The sequence below is a fragment of the Henckelia pumila genome, unplaced genomic scaffold (assembly GCF_033568475.1).
Source record: "Henckelia pumila isolate YLH828 unplaced genomic scaffold, ASM3356847v2 CTG_525:::fragment_3, whole genome shotgun sequence".
In the NCBI taxonomy this organism is placed as follows: domain Eukaryota; kingdom Viridiplantae; phylum Streptophyta; class Magnoliopsida; order Lamiales; family Gesneriaceae; genus Henckelia; species Henckelia pumila.
Genome location: NW_027331857.1, coordinates 663541 through 685284, shown reverse-complemented (window position 1 = coordinate 685284; position 21744 = coordinate 663541). Strand labels below are relative to the sequence as shown.

The following is a 21744-nucleotide window of genomic DNA, read 5'->3' as shown; positions in this document are numbered from 1 at the left end:
TGACTATCATGAAACACATCTTATAGTCACTGTATATTCTAAACAGTTCCTAGTCGATTGAGCCGTCCGAAAATAAGGATAAGGATCGCTCGAGTTTGAGACTAGCATTTGCGATGCAGAGTACCACGTTTCATTGGTAGGAAACATAGAGATGTTCGAAGCATGCAAATGAATATTCATATGATGAATGATCGAACTACCCTATTCGGACTTTCCAAGTGGTTATCACTTATCGAGTGGATAAAGTCCGCGGTTTTGGTTGTACACCATTAGTCCTTACTACTTGAAACATCATTGAGACTCTATATGCTAGTACTGTGCTTTGACTCGTTTACCGACTCTATGGGGGTCATCAGGTGTCGGGATTGGGTACAGTTACGACGCATATAGGAGTCGATGCTTTGTTGTCAAGGATTCACCACATACTTGCGAGTGTGGATATCCTATGTGATCTGAGGAGATATTAGTGTGACAAATCTCTGGCCAGAGTACATGATGTGTTTTAGGTTAATGGTTATCCTAGTAACACATGCGATGTCACTAATAGATCTCCAAGATGTTATGCATAGTTATCGAATCTCGAACGACTCTCGATGTACCAATGGTTGTTGATTCGATCGGGATATTTGGTTGAAGGGACCGTACTGTACGCTAACCAAAATTTACTGGTTCTTGCAGGCACTATCAGTAATACCTAGGGAATCATGGGGCGATGTTGCTAGACGCTCTTACCATGATTCGATGGGTAAGTCGGAAATTGTTGTTCCGAGTCACAAGGAGTTGTGAGCCCACGGCTAGCTGTATTCCTGAACCATTGAGGGTTACACAAGTAATGGATTACTAAAACCCCGTAGAGATAGTTAAATTTAAAGAGTTAAATTTAATGAAAGAGAAATTGGATTTCTCAACTAAAGGGAGTGGAATTTCCTAAAATGACATAGTGATGGACATTTTTGGAAATCACTGAATTCGGATTCAGAAAAATTATCTTGACTCTAAAAGATGCAGAAATGGTTTCTGTGCACATTGGTGAAATCAGTTTATCAATCGGAGTCACAATGAATTTTATATTAATTTCTATAACAACGGGCTTGGCTTGTTGGGCTTAAGTTATGGATTGTGGGCTTTAAGGAGTTAGAGTCCTAATACAATTATAACTAGAAATTATCTATAAATAGAGGTGTTGGGTTCGAAAATCAAACACTTTTTGAGTCTTAATTTTCGAACACTGCATATTATTTTCTAAGGGTTTTTCGAAAATCCTTGCTCCCTTTTGAGAAAATTCGGATTGTGATTTTTGTGAAAAATTACAATTCTAAATTAACAGATCATATCTGTTTATTCTCTACGCAAACTTCTGATTGATTTCTAGTGCAGTCAATCAGAGGGTTTCTGTTTTCCATTCGTGGACCTTATTCCGGTGATTGACCGTGACGCCATCAGTTCCCGGGATATACAAGAAGAGCAGATTAAATTCTGTTGGTGTCCATAATCTCGCTTCGAGATTGGAGGTAAAATATTTAATTTATTATTATTTATTTTACTTGTGTGATTTAATCATTAAACGTTTTGATACCCATGATATGAAATTATTTCATATAAAAAAAATAAAATTTTTAAACTTCCGCTGCACCGGGTATCAATTCAATTGATTTGAACATGGTTTTCCAACAAGATTCTGTCTCCCAAGTCGCTTCCTCGACGCCGTGATGGCTCCACTGCACTTTCACTAATGGAATCAACTTGGTTCTGAGTTGCTTTTCTTTCCGATCAAGGATCTGAATCGGTCGTTCAAAATAGCTCAGAGTCTCGTCTAACTCGGCTTCGTCAGGCTGAAGGATATAAGAAAGATCTGGATGATTCTTTCGCAGTATAGAGACGTGAAAAACGTCGTGAATACCAGATAAAGACGGAGGAAGTGCAAGTCTGTAGGCAAGATGCCCTATCTTCTCAAGAATCTCATATGGCCCGATGAATCTCGGAGATAACTTCCCTCTCTTACCGAATCTGACAGTGCCTCTGAAAGGTGAAATCTTCAGAAAGACTCGATCTCCCTGATCAAAACTCAGAGGTCTATGCCTGACATTCGCATACTTCGCCTGTCTATCTTGAGCTGACTTCATTCTGGTCTGAATGATCTTAACATGCTCTGCCATATCTCTAAGCATCTCCGGTCCCAAATCTGGTGACTCGGATAATTCATCCCAAAACAACGGAGATCGACACTTCTTGCCGTACAAAGCCTCAAAAGGCGCCATACCGATACTCGCTTGGAAGCTGTTGTTGTAAAAAAACTCGACAAGAGGCAAAGAATCCTGCCAACTAGTGCCAAAGTCTAGCACTACCGCTCGCAGCATATCCTCTAACGTCTGGATAGTCCACTCTGACTGTCCATCTATCTGAGGATGATAAGCTGTACTCAGATGCAATCGAGTACCAAGTGCCTCCTGAAGACTATGCCAGAAGTGCAAAGTGAATCTAGGATCTCTGTCTGAAATGATCGACTTCGGCACACCATGCAACCTCACAACATTGCTAACATACAACTCAGCCATCTGATCATGACGATACATCATCCTGTACGGAATAAAACAAGCAGACTTCATCAATCGGTCGATCACTACCCAAATAGCATCGCATCCTCGAACGGATCGTGGTAGCTTCGTGACGAAATCCATGGAAATGTGATCCCATTTCCATTCAGGAATAGATAGACTATGCCACAGATCTCCTGGTCGCTTCCGCTCTGCTTTTACCTGCTGACAATTCAAACACCGAGATACAAACCTCGCTACGTCGCTCTTCATTCTCTTCCACCAAAACTCAATCTTCAGATCGTTGTACATCTTACGACCTCCAGGATGAATACTAAACCGACTGCAATGAGCCTCTCGGAGAATACGCTGTCTCAACTCCGGAATATCAGGCACAACAATATGGTTATTCACCAACAAAACATCATCTCTAACCTGAAATTCAGACTGATGTCCCGATCTGACTTTCTCTACTGAAACCTGAATGCTCGGCTCAGACTTCCGTGCTTCTCTGATTGCAACAAACAACTCCAGCTCGGCTTGAATAGCAAACAATCTGATAGTCTCCCTATCTGTTTCAAACTCTAAACCAGAAGTGCAACAATCATCGATGAACTGAGAAACACCAATAGTAGAAAGAGATAAAGAACAAAGCTTTCGTCTCAAGGCAACTGCAACTGCATTCGACTTTCCCGGATAATACTTGATTTCGCAGTCAAAATCCTTCAACAGATCTAACCATCTTCTCTGTCTCATATTCAGCTCTGCCTGTGAAAACAAGTACTTAAGGCTCTTATGGTCAGAAAAGATCTCGAAAGACTCACCATAAAGATAGTGACGCCAGATCTTCAGAGCAAAGACGATCGCAGCTAGTTCAAAATTATGAACCGGATAACGAGTCTCGTGCGGTTTCAGATGCCTCGATGCATACGCTATCACATGCTTATGCTGCATAAGAACACAACCCAAGCCTCGGTTAGAGGCATCACAATAGACTGTGAAATCTCCCGTACCCTTTGGAATAGAAAGAATCGGAGCACTGGTCAGTCTCCTCTTTAGATCAACAAAGCTCGCCTCACAATCAGAAGTCCAAACAAAAATCGCATTCTTCTGAGTCAGCTGGGTAATCGGCTTAGCAATGGACGAGAAACCCTCGATGAAACGACGGTAATAACCAGCTAGTCCTATGAAGCTTAAGATCTCAGGTACTGATGTCGGTCTAGGCCAGTTCATAACCGCTTCAATCATGCTGGGATCGACAGAAATCCCATCTTCAGAAATAATGTGACCGAGGAAAACAACTCGATCCAACCAGAATTCACATTTCGACAGCTTGGCAAACAACTGCTCAACTCGCAAAATCTGCAGTACGGTCCTCAAGTGCTCTACATGGTCAGTACGGTTCTTTGAATAGATAAGAATATCATCGATGAAGATAATGATGAACTCATTTAGATAGCGCTGAAAGATACGGTTCATCAATCTCATAAAAACCGCGGGAGCATTTGTCAAACCGAATGGCATGACTATAAACTCAAAGTGACCATACCTCGTTCTGAATGCGGTCTTAGGAACATCTTCCTCTCGCACTCTCAACTGGTGATAACCTGACCTCAAATCAATCTTAGAATAGATAGAAGAACCCTGCAGCTGATCAAAAAGGTCATCTATTCGGGGTAAAGGATACCTGTTTTTAACTGTAGCCTGATTCAATTGGCGGTAGTCGATACAAAGCCGCATAGAACCATCATTCTTCCGAACAAAAAGCACAGGAGCACCCCCAAGGCGATACACTAGGTCTGATGTATCCCTTGGCAATCAAATCCTCAAGCTGCTCCTTCAACTCTCTCAATTCAATAAGTGCCATACGATACGGAGCTTTGGAGATAGGTTGAGTACCTGGCACTTAGTCAATGCTAAATTCGATTTCTCGAATAGGTGGCAAACCAGGAACATCTTCCGGGAACACATCAGCAAATTCTCTAACCACCGGTAAATCTACCAAAGCTGGGCTAGATTTCAGTACATCAACCGCATAAACCAAAAATTCTTCTGCACCTCTCTGTAGCAAACGAGTCATAGATAACACTGAAATCAAAGGAATTCTAGATCGAGAACCCTTACTAAAGAATTTCCACTCGTCTGCCATTTCAGGTCTGAACCTGACAACTTTCAAAAAACAATCGACTGTTGCCCTGTACTTGGTTAAAGCATCTATACCGACAATACAATCAAAATCTGACAGTCCAAGTACGATACAGTCGAATTCTAACAAATTTCCTTCAAAACAAGGTTCACAGTTCCTGACTAATCTGACAGAAACAATTCCTCCACCCAAAGGTGAAGTAACAGCTACTACTGTAGGCAACAACTCAGTAGGCAAAGCATGCAATAACACAAATTTCTTAGAGATAAAGGAATGGGAAGCACCTGTATCTATCAAAACATTAGCAGAATGACCAAAAATCGAACAGTTACCTTCTATAACATCATCAGGTGCCGCCTGAGCCTGATCCTCTGTCAAGGCAAAAACTCGTGCCTGCTGTCTCGGAGGCTAGTTCTCACTAGAGTTACCTCCCTGTCTGTTCTGCGGCTAGGGCTGGAAGGAGTGCACTGCAAAAGACTGTCTCTCCGGCTGAACTGCAGGTCTAGACGAACTCCCACTCTGAGCTCTATCTCTGTTACGCTGAGGGCACACCTTAGAGAAGTGTCCCGATTGCTGATAGGTGTTACAATTACCGAAGACTCCCACACACTAATCCGGTGAGTGTCTTCCCCCACACTTGCTGCAGTACAACGATGATGATCCAGAGCTCTGTCCTGAACCAAACTGTCGGGAACCACTGGAACTAGACGAATTGTTCCCCTGCCTTTTGAACTGTTTACCTCTTTCCTTGTACTGATCCTTTCTGTTTCCCCCACTGCTACCACCTTCATACCTCTGCTGCTGGTTCTGATGCTGAGATGGTTGATTCTGATACTGAGACGGTTGGTTCTGATACTGCCTCTATTGCTGAGGTGCCACCTGATTACCTCTTTGCCTTCACAAGCCTGCTTCTGCTCCCTTTGCGTGATTCATGGCATCCGCAAAGTTGTTAGGACTGTTGGTGTTAACCAACGTGAAGACGTCGGGGTTCAACCCATTGATGAATTGATCTACCTTAGCTTCTTCATCCCCGGCAATTAGCGGCGCAAAACGCAACAGACTATCAAACTTAGCCACGTACTCTTCAATGTTCAGATTCCCTTGCCTCAGGTTGGCAAACTCTGCCCCCTTGTCTTTGCGATACGAGATAGGGAAAAACCGCTTATAAAACTCAGATTTAAAAAGAGTCCAAGTAACTTCCGTACCTCTACTCTCAAATGCTTTCTTTGTCATGATCCACTAGCTCTTAGCACCACCACACAGCTGATGAATTACTAACCTGATTCGGCGGTCATCGGTGTAGTCAATGGAATCAAACAACTGATCCATATCATCCAACCAACTCTCACAGTCAACTGGATTTTCTGAAACCATCAACAACGGCGGATTGAACGACTGAAACCTCTTCAGCAAGGTTTCCATAGGAGTCGCTGAAGCTCCAACTGATCAACTTCAGTGCTAGCTTGCTTAGTCGTAGGAATAACTGGCGGTGTGTTTCTGTTTATCACTCGACGAGGACCCATATGATAATCAAAGGTTAGGACACGAGATATCTCAATCGCTACAATCAGTGCCCTTACAACCGCTTGGAATACCGGATACCAGTCGATAACAGAAACAGTTATATCTCAAGTAGATCATGCTTTATAAATTAAATCACATAACCATGTAATTCAATAATTCTCAATAATAAAGCATGCTCGCATGGAATTAAGTACACATTTAAAATAATTCAAACACATGCGAGGAGCCAATACACGCAGACTCGATCTACCCGCTCACTCTAGTTCGACCAAGAATCTTAATTCTCTGATACCACTTAATGTGAGACCTCGGTTCTAAACAATTAATCTCGGCTTAAACAACAATTAAGCATACAAGATCCAAGACCAAAGTAAGAAAGAATTTTTTTTTTTAAAGGAGGCTGCGCTCGGGCGGGCAAAAACTGCCGCTCGAGCGCGTCCTAAACTCCAGCGCTGCTGGACAATAAAAAAGGGGGTGCGCTCGGGCTGCTAAAAATTGCAGCTCGGGCGCCCCCTGCAGCAGAAACAGAACAGAGCAGAAAAGCTTGGCAACTCAAAATAAAAGTTATTCCATACATCAAACTCAAATTCATGCATTAAAAACATAACTTCTCTAGTTATTACATGAAATGCTAGTGTTGATCAACTACGCACCAGTCTATAACATGCAACATAAGACTCGCATAATCGATACAACATAAACAATGAAGTTCGAGATCTAAACATGTTCCAAAACAACTAGGTAGACATGCTGACACGACTTCTAAACCGAGTCTCACTACTAGCTCTCCCTCTTGTTTCTAACCAGGCCTTTGCTGACTTGGTCCTGCCCCACCTGTTGCCAAGTACACATACAAAACAAAGAAACAGCCGGATAAACCGGTGAGAATGATAATCTCAGTAAAAACAACATATCAAGTAATACAACAATAAACATGCTTTCAAGACAACAACAAAATCAATAACGATGTAATGAAATGCATGCCTTTAAACCGGGATATGAAATCTAATATGAGGGATTGCTGCTGTGCTTTTGGGATCCCGAGGGTGAGATTACGTAACGACTCACCGACTCACCCAATCGAGGTGGTGCCACGTATCCCACTCCTCTAGACTTTGAGCAACTATAATGAGTATGCTAGCACTAGGCGAAACGACTACGACCTAGGCCACTCAATCATAGTTCCCAAACGTCTAAACAAAAAGGGTGGTTTTGCTCGCTGAAAACAAGATTGGCTCAAGATGAATGCATAACAGAAACATAAAGCATATCCATGTAACAAAAGCTCAATCAAAACAACAAAACACAAGTTCCTCATGCTAGAACGAGTGTAGATGCAAGTATGTGATTTTAAGGGAAACTCGAGAACCAACTGTCCCGAGTATGCTATCCCGCTATTGATGTCTGCTTTTACCTTTCAATGTAGTAGTTTCAATCTGGATAAGCTACAACAAAAGGTTTAATCAACAACTAAACAATCCAACAACAAAGGCAACGGTTCAAGGTAATCTCTTTACCGATCTTCGTCCAACTCTTGACAAACAATGCTGCTAACATGGACTTGACAAACTCCAAACGAATCTGTTCAGATACAAATCAAAGATCAATTATCATGATCAACTTACAAGCCAAGTTCAACAACTTCAAAAACGGTTCAAATCTCCAAAACTCAAACCGACGGCATAACTGATATAACTGAACAAACCGACAACGCAGACAGCAGTTCAATAGCGATATATCCTCATAACAATTCTAAGACAACCAAAACAAGGCAATCCCAACAAATCTCAAATCACAATTTTCGAAAATGGCTTCCAAAAATCATAACAATTCCGAACGTCACTCAAATTCAAAATCGACAGATAATAGATGATCAGAACTCTGTAGAGAACAACATACTCGAATCTAGAACGATTCTAACAACATCCAAAAACTAGAATGTATCTGATCGTAGAAAAACTTACGATATAACAGAGCTCTCACTGCAGTGATCGATAATCTGCCTTCAGAAATAATTTCTAACGGACGGATCGAGCTCGGACTGAAATCTAGAAGCTTGAAAAGGTGATGGGGCGTTTCAATGGAGGAGGAGCCGGCTAAGGAAGGAGAAGGATTAAAGAGAAAAGTCAAAAGTTGAGTAGATAATATATAAAATCCACTATTTGCGTTTTAGTCCCTGAAAAATCCAATTTTTGCAAAAAGAACCCTGATCAAAATCAAGTCGGCTCGTGAACTCTGTAATCTCCGATTAACTCAAATAAAATCATTTAAGATAAAAACGGGGCGTTACACAGCCAGTGCTAAATTTATAGTCTATAGCCCGACTGTATTCCTCTCTTGATTGGCGACATTCAAGGTGGTTTATCCACCATCTTTGACAAACTCATATCAGTCTTGCACTTGCATGCTACAGTCAGTGATAGAAATCTGAGGTTAACTCACGGTTTTGGGGTAGTTTCCAGCAATCTTTGGGTACTACTCTAAGTTTGAGTACTGTGTATCACCTAGAGATGGACGGTCAGTCCGAGAGGACTATTCGGACATTAGAAGATATGCTAGAGGACATGTATCGCTAGGTTGATTACTTTGAGGTACGGACGTACTATCCAAGATACCCTGGTTGAGTATGCATTTTCTATGTTTGCATGTTTTATGTGGCATTATTGATATGTGCATGTCACGTATATTATTGCTGCATACATTACACGTTGAGCATATATTATTGTTATAACCAGTAGAGGGGTCGCTCAATCCCATTATATTTGTGGATGGATGACATGGTTTTGGATCCGGATATGTCAACAGTTTTATGGTATGGGAGCCACCTCTTGATGCGACGGCCCAGCGTGCTACATACCATGACGCCTTTGATTGAGCAGTATTCTTTATAGGTTCCCTGTACCCTTCACTTTCATTTGCACTCATAGCACTTGTATACTCATGTTTTCGTACTGAGCTTGTTATGTTCACGTCCTCGGTTTTTTTCTGGATATCCCATTCCATGGGGAAGGACTCGGGTTGGACGGACCCGGTGGTAGTGGTCATTGAGCTACAGTAGGGTGGATTGTACTGTACCAGGTTTTCTTATTTGGGATTTTTAGTATTATCTTCGATGGAGTTGTATTATGTTGTAGTATTTGCAATTTTGGTTTTAAAACCGTTTGTATTCTTCCTGTAGTTTGTAAGTTGAATTATTAAGTTTCCGCAGGATTTTTTGATTATTGCCTTTAAGTTTAATTGCATGCTTTAAGCTTTGGTTAATTAGTGATTCCGAGACGGGTCATTACACTAGCTTCCAATGAGACGTGGATGATTCGAAATCGACCTCTGGTTTGTGTTCGTGCTCAATGGTTGTAACGCCCCGATTTTATCTTAAATGAGCTTATTTGAGTTAATCGGAGATTACAGAGTTCAAGAGCCGACTCGATTTTGATCAGGGTCTATTTTACAAATTTTGGAAATTTCAGGGACTAAAATGCAAATTATGGATTTTATATATTATCCACTCATAGTTGACTTGGTCTATCTTCTTCATCTCCTCCCTTGCACGCCTCCCTCCATTGTTAGCCGCCCCTTTTGAGTTCCAAGCTTCCAGATTTTAGTCTGAGCTCGATCCGTCCATTGAAATTTAATTCTGAAGGCAGATTAGCGATCACGGCAGCGAGAGCTCCGTTATATCGTAAGTATTTCTCCGATCAGATACATTCTATTTTTTGGATGTTTTTAGATTCGATTAAGTTTTGAGTATGTTGTTCTTGGCCGAGTTCTGATCGTTTATTCTCTGTCGGTTTTGAAATAGAGCAACGTTCGGATTTGTTATGATTTTTGGAAGCCTATTTTCGAAAATCTTGTTTTGAGATTGGTTGGGTTTGAGCCTTTATTGTTTTCTTAGCATTGATATGAGTTGATATCGATATTGTACTGATGTCTGCATTTCCGGTTTGTTCAGTTTATAGTCGTTATGCCGCCAGTTTGAGTTTTAGAAATTTTGAACCGTTTTGTGTTGTTGAACCTTGTCTTTTGAGTTGATCGTCTTTGTTGATCTTCTTTGCCTCCGTACAAATTTGTTGGAGTTTGTCAAGCCCTGGGTTAGCAGCATTCGATCGTTGCAGAGTTGGACGAAGAACGATAAAGAGATTACCTTGAGCAGTTGTTGTTAGGTTGTATAGTTTCTGATATAACCTTTTGTTGTAGCTTATCCAGAGTTGGAGCTACTTGCATTGAAAGGTAAAAGCAGTTATCGTTAGTGAGATAGCATACTCGGGACAGTTGGTTCTCAAGTTTCCCTTAAATTCACATACTTGCATCAATACTTGTTCTATCATGTGGAACTTGTATTTTGTTGTTGATTAAGTTTTGTTATATGAATTAATGTTTTATATTTTCTTATGCATTCATATTGAGCCAAACCTTTGATTTCAGCGGGCAGAACAACCTTTTTGTTTTGAAGTTTTGGTGGCTATACTGTGAGTAGAGCCGTCAACTTAGATCGGGCCTGCCGGGTTAGCCCGCCCTGCCAAGCAATTTAGGCGAGTTGGATTCAAATATTATCAACCCATTTTGAAGTGGGCCTACATGGGTCAGCCCGCTCGGGTCACGGGTCAAAGCGGGTCGGGTCGGGCCCGGGTTGGCCCGCGGGTTGGGAAGAAAAAATCCAATTATTATTAATTAAATTTAAAGACGTAAAAACATGTGAAGTTGTGAACGGCTGAACGCTTCTCTCAAAAATCAACCCAGGCAATCAGCCGCCACCCACTTCTTGACCTTTGTTCCGCTTCTCTTTTGAATTCTCTTCGTTCTCGCCTTCAAGGGCTCTTGGATTCAAACGTGGTTCCAGAAGCTTTAAATTTTTATGTTTTCAAGAGGTTAGATTCCATGTAATTTAGGTATTATTACGTACCTAATTTTCACGAGGCTATATTCAAACTTAATTGGTCCATAATCAAACTAACTACTAACTAGGTTTGTAAAGTTTATTGTTTATGATAATTTTTATTTGTATGTCGATTTTATCTATCTATATTCATAAACTTGTAGTAGTACCATCTTTGACAGTTAATAAAATCCCTTATTCAATTTTAATTAATTAGAGTTTTTACTTATAAAATTAATTAATGTCATGGGCTAGTAGCTAAAAATTATATATATTGGATTGAATTAGTTAAATCTTCTCACTTTAGTTTATAAATTTGTCGAGATAAAGATATTTTTCCCATGGGGGTCCTATTTTTGCTTCTACATTAAATGGCTCTAGTTTTCATGTGGAAATATTTTTTAAAAAATTAGTGGAAAATTTATTGATGCACACGGGCACCACATTTTTCCGGATATATTTGATCAACCTTAATTGTTACTTATCTGGAAAATTATTAATCAAGGGGAAAACATGTATACCATCTTATGATTATGTATATGTTTTAATTCTTCTGGTTGTCTAATTCGATTTCAAGTGCTTCTGGTTATTGTTATTATATTATAATTTGGAAAACATGTAAGTGCTTCTGGAAAATTAGTAATCAAGTGCTTCTGGAAAACACACCACATTCGATTTCTTTATTTTAAATGTCATTTCTTATTCATGCCATTTGTTTAGGTTAAATGTCATTTTTTTCAATTTAATTTGATCAGTTGACTGACTACAACTTAATATTCTCTTAAATTATAGATTCATTTTCGAAATGGACTCTTCACAAAATCAAGGTATTAATTTGGATATTGGTGAATTTGAAAGTGCTAAGCATGATGAAGGGTCATCTAAAAGGTTTAGGGAATCTTCTGATATTTGGATGTATTTTAAGAAAACCAAAGGGATTGATAATACAGAAAAAGCTGAATGCAATGGATGCAAAAAACAGTATAAATGTGGGGGTAAATATTATGGGACTTCTACATTGTGGCGTCATATTAAAACATGCAAAAAATTGAAGTTTCACGATGTAGGACAAATGATTCTTGATCAAGATGGGAAGATGAAGTCTAAGAAAATAGACCAAAAGATTTCACGTGAGCTACTGATTTGTGCAGTCATTAGACATGATTTACCATTTGAATTTGTTGAATATTCTGGTATTAGAGCTTGGATGAAGCATGCAAATCCTGCTGGTGCTTTTATTTCTCGAAATACTGTTGTTTCTGATATTAACCGATTTTACATGAGGGAGAAAGAGAAACTAAAGTATGTTTTCACTACCATTAAGAACAGAGTTTGTGTAACGCCCCATTTTTATCTTAAATGAGTTTATTTGAGTTAATCGGAGATTGCAGAGTTCACGAGCCGACTTGATTTTGATCAGGGTCCTTTTTGCAAATTTTGGAAATTTCAGGGACTTAAACGCAATTAATGGATTTTATATATTATCTTGTCTAGTTGACTTGGTCCATTCACTTCATCTCCTTCCCTATTCCTTCCTCCTCCATTGTAGCCGATTCCTTTTGCTTTTGAGCTTTGGGATTTCAGTCCGAGCTCGATCCGGCCGTTGGAAATTATTTCTAAAGGAAGATTAGTGATCACTGCAGTGAGAGCTCCGTTATACCGTAAGTATTTCTCCGATCGGTTATGTTTTGTTTTTCGGAGGTTGTTAGAATCGATTTAGATTCTAGTATGTTGTTCTTGGCGGATTCTGATCGTTTATTATCTGTCGGTTTTGAAATAGAGCGACATTCGGAATTGTTATGATTTTTGGAAATCATTTTCGAAAATGTGGGTTTTGAGATTTGTTGGGATTGCGTTGTTGTTGTTGTATTAGCATTGAATTGAGTTGATATCAGTAATGAACTGCTGTCTGCATTTCCGATTTATTCAGTTTTTAGTCGTTATGCCGTCGGTTTGAGTTTTGGGATTTCGAACCGTTTTTGAGTTGTTGAACTTGGCTTGTAAGTTGATCATGGTTATTGATCTTTGATTTGTATCTGAACAGATTCGTTTGGAGTTTGTCAAGCCCATGGTTAACAGCATTTGTTCGTTTCAGAGATTTGGACGAAGAACGGTATAGAGAATTACCTTGAGCCTTGTTGTTGTTTAGATTGGTTAGACTTTGATACAATCTTTTGTTGTAGCTTTCCAGAAGTTGGAACTACTGCCTTGAAAGGTAAAAGCAGTCATCGATAGCGGGATAGCATACTCGAGACAGTTGGTTCTCGAGTTTCCCTTAAAAGCACATACTTGCATATACACTTATTCTAGCATGAGGAACTTGTGTCTTGTTGATTCGCTTGAGCTTTTATTATATGACTATGTTTTATGTTCTGTTATGCATTCATCTTGAGCCAACTTTGATTTCCGCGGGCAGAATAGCCCTTTTTGTTTAGACGTTTGGGAACTATAATTGAGTGGCCTAGGTCGTAGTCATTTCGTCTAGTGCTAGCATACTCATTATAGTTTCTCAAAGTCTAGTGGAGTGGGATACATGGCACCACCTCGATTGGAAGAGTCGGTGAGTTGTTACGTGATCTCATCCTCGGGATCCCAAAAGCACAGCAGCAATCCCTCGTTTATCAAATTTGATATCCCGGTTTAAAGACATGCATTTCATTACATTGTTATTGATTACGTTGTTGTCTTGAAAACATGTTTATTGTTGTATTACTTGATATGTTGTTTTTATTGAGATTATCATTCTCACCGGTTATCCGGCTGTTGCTTTGTTTTATATGTGTACTTGGCAACATGTGGGTCAAGAACAAGTCAGAAGAGGCATGGTTAGCTTCGAGGGAAAGATGTAGAAGTGAGACTTGGTCTAGAAATCGATTCCAGCATGTCAATATAGTTTATGTTAGAACATGTTTAGTTATCGAACTTCATCGTTATATTGTTGTTGCATGTTCTCGACTTTGGTTTGGTTGTTGAACGCCAGAACTCATGTTTTAATTTGAGGAATCAAGTTTGTAATGCATGTTTATATTTCGGAGTATTGTATGGCTTGATGTTCTTGATTTTGGCAATTTCTAGCACCAAAGCAGCCAGGGAGGTGCACCCGCACATCCTAGCGCATGCTCGCGCGCCTGCGCCCCTTTTCGGGCAGGGCGCCATGCGCGGCCGCGCCTCGGAAGGGCGCGGCCGCGCATGAGCCAGGGCGTCGTGCGCGCCCGCGCCTGATGAGGCGCGGTCGCGCGGTCCTTTATAAAAAAAAATGTCTTGGCCTTTCCTTGCTTGTTAGTTAGTTTACTCCTTTATTAGATGTTTAGAACCGAGATCTCACATTAAGTGGTATCAGAGCGTTAAGATTCTTGGTCGAACTAGAGTGAGCGGGGTAGATCGAGTCTGCGTGTATTGGCTCCTCGCATGTGTTTGAATTATTTAACTGTGTACTTAATTCCATGCGAGCATGCTTTATTATTGAGAATTATTGAATTACATGGTTATGTGATTTAATTTATAAAGCATGATCTACTTGAGATATAATTGTTTCTGTTATCGACTGATATCCGGTATTCCAAGCGGTTGTAAGGGCACTGATTGTAGCGATTGAGATATCTCGTGTCCTAACCTTTGATTATCAGATGGGTCCTCGTCGAGTGATAAACAGAAACATACCGCCAGTTATCCCTACAACTGAGCAAGCTAGTATTGAAACGGTTGAGATGGATGCTACAGCGACGCCTATGGAAACCTTGCTGAAGAGGTTTCAGTCGTTCAATCCGCCGTTGTTGTTGGGTTCAGAAAATCCAGTTGACTCTGAGAGTTGGTTGGATGATATTGATCAGTTGTTCGATTCCATTGATTACACAGATGACCGTAGAATCAGGTTAGTCATTCATCAGCTACGTGGGGTTGCTAAGAGCTGGTGGATCATGACAAAGAAAGCAATGGAGAGTAGAGGTACGGAAGTTACTTGGACTCTTTTTAAATATAAATTTTATAAGCGGTTTTTCCCTATCTCGTATCGCAAAGATAAGGAAGCAGAGTTTGCCAATCTGAGGCAAGGGAATCTGAACATTGAAGAGTACGTAGCCAAGTTTGATAGTCTGTTGCGTTTTGCACCGCTAATTGCCGGAGATGAGGAAGCAAAGGCCGATCAGTTTATCAATGGTTTGAACCCCGATGTCTTCATGTTGGTGAACACCAACAGGCCTAAAAACTTTGCGGATGCCATGAATCACGCAAAGGGAGCAGAAGTAGGCTTGTGGAGGCAAAGAGGTAATCAGGTGGCACCTCAGCAGTAGAGGCAGTATCAGAACCAACCATCTCAGTATCAGAATCAGCCACCTCAGCATCAAAACCAGTAGCAGAGGTATGAAGGTGGTAGCAGTGGGGGAAACAGAAAGGATCAGTGTAAGGCAAGAGGTAAATAGTTCAAAAGGCAGGGGAACAGTGAAAGAGTTGATGCCCCGTTAGCCAACTTGTGGCTAAGGGCTTTGAGAGTCTCTTTTTGTAAACAATCTTTGTTTAATATAATATACGTTTTTTAAATGGCGTTCACTTTATCTTATTATTATATAATGATATACTATTGCTATTTTGATAAAGACCTTGAATATACTAAAATAAGATGTGGTAGCACATGGGGATGACTATCATGAAACACATCTTATAGTCACTGTATATTCTAAACAGTTCCTAGTCGATTGAGCTGTCCGTTAATAAGGATAAGGATCGCTCGAGATTGAGACTAGCATTTGCGATGCCGAGTACCACGTTTCATTGGTATGAAACATAGAGATGTTCAAAGCATGCAAATGGATATTCATATGATGAATGATCGAACTACCCTATCCGGACTTTCCAAGTGGTTATCACTTATCGAGTGGATAAAGTTCGCGGTTTTGGTTGTACACCATTAGTCCTTACTACTTGAAACATCATTGAGACTCTATATACTAGTACTGTACTTTGACTCGTTACCGACTCTATTGGGGTCATCAGGTGTCGGGATTGGGTACAGTTACGACACATATAGGAGTCGATACTTTGTTGTCAAGGATTCACCACATACTTGCGAGTGTGGATATCCTATGCGATATGAGGAGATATTAGTGTGACGAATCTCTGGCCAGAGTACATGATGTGTTTTAGGTTACTCGGTGTTCCTAGTAACACATGCGATGTCACTATTTGATCTCCAAGATGTAATGCATAGTTATCAAATCTCAAACGACTCTCGATTTACCAATGGTTGTTGATTCGATCGGGATATATGGATGAAGGGACCGTACTGTACGCTAACCAAAATTCTATTGGTTCTTGCAGGAACTATCAGTGATACCTAGGGAATCATGGGGCGATGTTGCTAGGCGCTCTTACCATGATTCGTTGGGTAAGTTGGAAATTGTTGTTCCGAGTAATAAGGAGTTGTGAGACCACGGCTAGCTATATTCCTGAACCATTGAGGGTTACACAAGTAATGGATTTTTAATCCCCGTTGAGATAATTAAATTTAAAGAGTTAAATTTAGTAAATAAAGAAGTGGGACTTCTTATTTAAGAGAAGAGGGAGTAAGATTTCTTAAAATGACATAGTGATGGACATTTTTGGAAACCACTGAATTCGGATTCAAAAAATTTGTCTTGACTTTAAAAGATGCAGAAATGGTTTCTGTGCACATTGGTGAAATTGGTTTATCAATCTGAGTCACGATGAATTTTATATTAATTTCTGAACATGCGGGCTTTGCTTGTCAGGCTTGAACTTATGACTAATGGGCCCTAAGCTGTTAACAGCCCACATTATAAATAAGTTATTGCAGTGCAGAAATTACACAACACAAGGTCATAAATTTTCGAAAACCCTAGAGAGTTTCTCTCTAGTTTCGGCCGCCCCCTTCCCTTTGTCTTTGAGATTTTTCAGTCTGCAAATTTCGAATTTGCAGTCTGAATTAGCAGATCAAATCTATTATTTTTCTTCGTAGAAACTTCTGATAGACTTTCTAGTGCAGCCTATCAGAGGGATTAAATTTCCGTTCGTGGACCTGATTGAAGAAACATTCGTTCATCAGTTCCTGGGATATACAACAAGAGCAGATTATTCTGTTGGTGTCCATAATCTCGCTTCGAAATTTCAAGGTAAAATTTACATTGTTTAAATTTTATGTTATCAATTTTAATCGTAGGAATTTGATACCCATATGGAATCGTTCCATATAAGATTTTAAAACTTCCGCTGCAACGGGTATCACTTTCTTTTTCGATCCGGAAAACGACCGTGTTCCAACAAACAGTTCATCTAGTTCCAGTGGTTCCCGACAGTTTGGTTCAGGGAAGAGTTCTGGATCATCATCCTTGTACTGCAGCAAGTGTGGAGGAAGACACTCACCGGATCAGTGTGTGAGAGTCTTCGGTAATTGTAACACTTGTCAGCAACCGGGACACTTCTCTAAGGTGTGCCCTCAGCGTTTTAGAGATCGAGCTCAGAGTGTGAGTTCATCTCGACCTAAAGCTCAGCCTGAGAGGCAGTATTCTGCAGTTCACTCTTTTCAGCCCCAGCAGCAGAACAAACAGGGAGGTAACCCTACTGCAAACCAGCCCCCGAGACAGCAGGCACGAGTTTTCGCCTTGACAGAGGATCAGGCTCAGGCAGCACCTGATGATGTTATAGCAGGTAACTGTTCGATTTTTGGTCATTCTGCTCATGTTTTGATAGATACAAGTGCTTCTCATTCCTTTATCTCTGAGAAATTTGTGTTATTGCATGCTTTGCCTACTGAGTTGTTGCCTATAGTAGTAGCTGTTACTTCACCTTTGGGTGGAGAAATTGTTTCTGTCAGATTAGTCAGGAACTGTGAACTGTGTTTTGAAGGAAATATGTTAGAATTCGACTGTATTGTACTTGGACTATCAGATTTTGATTGTATTGTCGGTATAGATGCTTTAACCGAGTACAGGGCAACCGTCGATTGTTTTCTGAAAGTTGTCAGGTTCAGACCTGAAATGGCAGACGAGTGGAAATTCTTTGGTAAGGGTTCTCGATCTAGAATTCCTTTGATTTCAGTGTTATCTATGACTCGTTTGCTACAGAAAGGTGCAGAAGGATTTTTGGTGTATGCAGTTGATGTACTGAAATCTAGCCCAGCTTTGGTAGATTTACCGGTGGTTAGAGAATTTGCTGATGTGTTCCCGGAAGATGTTCCTGGTTTACCACCTATTCGAGAAATCGAATTCAGTATTGACTTAGTGCCAGGTACTCAACCTATTTCAAAAGCTCCTTTTCGTATGACACTTATTGAATTGAGAGAGTTGAAGGAGCAGCTTGAGGATTTGATTGCCAAGGGATACATCAGACCTAGTGTATCGCCTTGGGGTGCTCCTGTGCTTTTTGTTTGGAAGAAGGATGGTTCTATGCGGCTTTGTATCGACTACCGTAAGTTGAATCTGGCTACAGTTAAGAACAGGTATCCTTTACCCCGAATAGATGACCTTTTTGATCAACTGCAGGGTTCTTCTGTCTACTCTAAGATTGATCTGAGGTCAAGTTATCACCAGTTGAGAGTGCGATAGGAAGACGTTCCTAAGACCACATTCAGAACGAGGTATGGTCATTTCGAGTTTATAGTCATGCCGTTCGGTTTGACTAATGCTCCAGCGGTTTTTATGAATTTTATGAACCGTATCTTTCAGCGTTATTTAGATGAGTTTGTCATTATCTTTATCGATGATATTCTTATCTACTCGAAGAACCGTACTGACCATGCAGAGCACTTGAGGACCGTATTGCAGATTTTGCGAGTTGAGCAGTTGTTTGCCAAGCTGTCTAAGTGTGAATTCTGGTTAGATCAAGTTGTCTTTCTCAGTTATATTATTTCTGAAGATGGGATTTCTGTCGATCCCAGCAAGATTGAAGCGGTTATGAATTGGCCTAGACCTACTTCAGTGCCGGAGATCCGAAGCTTCATGGGTTTAGCTGGTTATTACCGTCGTTTCATCGAGGGTTTCTCGTCTATTGCCAAGCCAATTACCCAGCTGACTCAGAAGAATGCGCCTTTTTGTTTGGACTCCAGATTGTGAGGCTAGCTTTGTTGATCTGAAGAGGAGACTGACCAGTGCTCCAATTCTTTCTATTCCGAAGGGTACTGGAGGTTTCACAGTCTATTGTGATGCTTCTAACCGAGGCTTGGGTTGTGTTCTTATGCAGCATAAGCATGTGATAGCGTATGCATCGAGGCAGCTGAAACCGCACGAGACTCGTTATTCGGTTCATGATCTAGAACTAGCTGCGATTGTTTTTGCTCTGAAGATCTGGCGTCACTATCTTTATGGTGAGTCTTTCGAGATCTTTTCTGATCATAAGAGTCTTAAGTACTTATTTTCACAGGCAGAGCTGAATATGAGACAGAGAAGATGGCTGGACTTGTTGAAGGATTTCGACTGCGAAATCAAGTACTATCCGGGGAAGTCTAATGCAGTTGCAGATGCATTGAGCCGAAATCTTTATTCTTTATCTCTTTCTACTATCGGTGTTTCTCAGTTGATCGATGATTGTTGCACTTCTGGTTTAGAGTTTGAAACAGATAGGGAGACTATCAGAGTGTTTGCTGTTCAAGCCGAGCCGGAGTTGTTTGTTACAATCAGAAAAGCACAGAAGTCTGAGCCGAGCATTCAGATTTCAGTAGAGAAAGTCAGATCGGGTCATCAGTCTGAATTACAGGTTAGAGATGATGTTTTGCTTGTGAATAACCATATTGTTGTGCCTGATATTTTGGAGTTGAGACAGCGTATTCTCCAAGAGTCTCATTGCAGTCGATTCAGTGTTCATCCTGGAGGTCGTAAGATGTACAACGATCTGAAGATTCAGTTTTGGTGGAAGAGAATGAAGAGCGACGTAGCGAGGTTTGTATCTCGGTGTTTGAATTGTCAGCAGGTGAAAGCAGAGCGGAAGCGACCAGGAGGTCTGTTGCACAGTCTATCTGTTCCTGAATGGAAATGGGATCACATTTCTATGGATTTTGTCACGAAGCTACCACGATCCGTTCGAGGATGCGATGCTATTTGGGTAGTGATCGACCGGTTGACGAAGTCTGCTTGTTTTATTCCGTACAGGATGACATATCATCATGATCAGATGACTGAGTTGTATGTTAGCAATGTTGTGAGATTGCATGGGATGCCGAAGTCGATCCTTTCAGACCAAGACCCTAGATTCACTTCGCACTTATGGCACAGTCTTCAGGAGGCACTTGGTACTCGATTGCATCTGAGTGCAGCTTATCATCCACAGACAGATGGACAGTCAGAGCGGACTATTCAGACGTTAGAGGATATGCTGCGAGCGGTAGTGCTAGACTTTGGCACTAGTTGGCAGGATTCTTTGCCTCTTGTCGAGTTTTCTTACAACAACAGCTTCCAAGCGAGTATCGGTATGACGCCTTTTGAGGCATTGTACGGTAAGAAATGCCAATCTCCGCTGTTTTGGGATGATTTGTCCGAGTCACCAGATTTGGGGCCGGATATGCTTCGAGATATGGCAGAGCAGGTTAAGATCATTCAGACGAGAATGAAGTCAGCTCAAGATAGGCAGGCAAAGTATGCGAATGTCAGGCGTAGACCTCTGAGTTTTGATCAGGGAGACCGAGTCTTTCTGAAGATTTCACCTTTCAGAGGCACTGTTAGATTTGGGAAGAGAGGAAAGTTATCTCCGAGATTCATCGGTCCGTATAAGATTCTCGAGAAGATAGGCGATCTTGCCTACAGACTTGCACTTCCTCCATCTTTATCTGGTATTCACGACGTTTTTCACGTCTCTATGCTGTGAAAGTATCATCCAAATCCTTCTCATATCCTTCAGCCTGATGAAGCCGAGTTAGACGAGACTCTGAGCTATTTTGAACGACCGATTCAGATCCTTGATCGGAAAGAAAAGCAACTCAGAACCAAGTTGATTCCGTTGGTGAAAGTGTAGTGGAGCCGTCACGGAGTCGAGAAAGCGACTAGGGAGACAGAATCTGACATGAGACAGCGATTTTCGGAGTTATTCGGATGACGTGAGTTCTTCTTACTGTCTTTAGTTCTTTATTCTATCATTTGAGTTGGGGTTCTCGTTGATTTCTAGGACGAAATCTCTTCTTAGTGTTGGAAAACGGTGTTCAGATCAATCAGAATTGATACCCAGTGCAGCGAAAGTTTTTAAAATTTTATATGGAACGATTCCATATCATGGGTATCAAACCTTTACAATTAAATTGTGCGTGTAAAAATTAAATAACAATTTAAATTTTTACCTTGAAATCTCGAAACGAGATTATGGACACCAACAGATTACTCTGCTCTTGTTGTATATCCCAGGAACTGATGGACGAACAATTCTTCAATCAGGTCCACGAACAGAAGTTTAATCCCTCTGATAGATTGCACTAGAAAATCTATCAGAAGTTTCTACGAATAGAATTAACGAATTTGATCCGTTAAACCAGACTGCAAATTCAAAATTCACAGGCTGGAATTTTCGAGCAGAGAGAGGAGAGGGGGGCGGCGGCCACTAAAGAAAAACAGCTAGGGTTTTCGAAAATTTTGTGACTTCTGTTGTGTAATTTCTGTACTGCAATAACTTATTTATAATGTGGGCTGCTAACAGCTTAGGGCCCATTAGTCATAAGTTCAAGCCTGACAAGCAAA

At 40.7% G+C, this 21744-nt stretch overlaps 1 long non-coding RNA gene across 1 annotated transcript; it reads left to right on the top strand.

The window, feature by feature from the left end:
* The first annotated feature begins 10925 nt into the window (after nucleotides 1-10925).
* On the top strand, nucleotides 10926-14076 carry LOC140873371 (uncharacterized). Its single transcript, XR_012148007.1, has 4 exons — nucleotides 10926-11069; nucleotides 11870-11904; nucleotides 12528-12738; nucleotides 13122-14076. It is a non-coding gene; the product is annotated as an uncharacterized lncRNA (long non-coding RNA).
* The last annotated feature ends 7668 nt before the right edge of the window (nucleotides 14077-21744 follow it).